Raw genomic sequence first — 1865 nt, forward strand, 5'->3', positions numbered from 1 at the left:
CGAAACATTTACATCATGAATGTTATTTTAACATCAAAACGAACCGTTGAACAGACACGTGGTCTCAGATGTTTGACTCTTTCACTCAAGTTGTGGCTTTGTGTGTGTTTGGGTGCTTCTGGACCACCGTATGCCGTCCATGATGTGAGATCTTGAGACAACTGCACAGTTCAGGCACGTATCGATACATTTCACTCCTAAAAAAAAAAAACAATGAATAGAGATTTTTCTTTGAGGTAGCTGGATGGTTACAGATGATTTTACCCAGTTTGGTAAAAGAACAACTCGGCACAAATGCAGATTTTTGTCCTTTCTGCTCTGTTTTCTCTCTCTCTCTCTCTCTCTCTCTCTCTCTCTCTCTGATGAAGCACTTCATGTACAGCGTTTTGATTGAACTTTGTTTATTGAACCCGCTCGCTGTGGGAGGGGGTTTTTGTGTATTTTGGCCCATTCAGAGCAAATTCAGTGTTACGGAGCCACCTCTCTCCTCCCGTTGCTTCTTTCGTGTTTTTCTGTGATCTTCCATTGAGTTGAAAAGTGCTGTTTTTGTGAACTTTTTAACGTATACTGGAAGCCTAATCGAGCCATGAAAGCTGACCTCAGTTTTTTCCTTTTTCATTCATCTTTTATACTTCTGTTACTTTTTTCATTTTTTTTCTCTCTGTTTTCCTTTGTCTTACTGCTGTTGTCTGTCCTTACAGTCCATCTCCTTGGATTAAATGAATCTTTTTTTTTTTTAACAGACCCCAAAATGCGGCTTTTATCAGTGTGCTGAGATTGCTCCGAAAATGTGTCTTTTAATGATTCAATTCACACCGCAAGCTTTAAAAGGATTCTTGGTCACTAAGAAAGCTGATTTTAGGGTGAATGATCTTTTAAAGGTGCCTTATTTTCTGCAAAATAATCTCATTAATTGATTTTTGTGAAGATCCTGATAGTGTTTATTAAGATCAACTTTAAATCACAGAGTTGTAGTCATTTGAATCAGAAGGAATTGCATCGAGTGCCTTATTGTGTACCACGCTCAATGAGTAACCAAATTGACCGAATGTCAGTGCACACCTGTAAAAGTGTCTCCTTTTGTGTTTTTATATATTTTTACATGTGATTTTTTTTTGTTTTATATAAATGCTGTTGTTCTAAATGAAGTAGCCAACTCAACACTGTTAGCTGAAAACAGTTGTGTCAACTTGTGTTATTGTGTGTCTAAATAAATAACACTTTGAATTTCTGTCATTGACTTCCTTTTTTAAAAAAAAAAATAATTATGTAATAAAAGTAAAAATATGCAAAAGTAGAGACCCTGCAACCCGTCCATCCCTCAAACACACCTCAGAATGTGATAAACCCCTAAATGTAATTAAAAAAACAGGCACATGCGAGATCGTTTCATGTTGAACAGAAATTAGCTGAACACATGGCTTAGTCCTTAATTTCTCTATAGATTTTACAGGCTGACCTCCTTGTCAAAATTAAGTGACTCTCTTGATGTGCCATTTCGAACATTTCCTGAAAATTAAAACATAATCTGTGCATGTCTATATCAAACCGGGTAGTCGTAGAGGGCAGAAATGGCTCCCCCTGGTGGCAGAAACTCAGCACAACCGCGGAGGCTGGGCTCAAGCTGCAGCTGAAGGCCTGCCGGGTTGCCAGGTTTAATATTTCGCCCCGCAGAATGGAAGATTATAAAATAATGAGAACGAATCGTTTAACGTGTGGGTGTTTGAATAAGATTGTTTCAACTCACTATGAAAAAGTTAGTATAGTGTAGGTCTTTTTTGTAATTCCCGAAATGATTATTTAGATCCCGTTCACAGAATGATATTTTGTAACGAACCTGGCGCCCCTTTCGTCCTGACCAGACG

The sequence above is a fragment of the Salarias fasciatus genome, chromosome 7 (assembly GCF_902148845.1).
Source record: "Salarias fasciatus chromosome 7, fSalaFa1.1, whole genome shotgun sequence".
In the NCBI taxonomy this organism is placed as follows: domain Eukaryota; kingdom Metazoa; phylum Chordata; class Actinopteri; order Blenniiformes; family Blenniidae; genus Salarias; species Salarias fasciatus.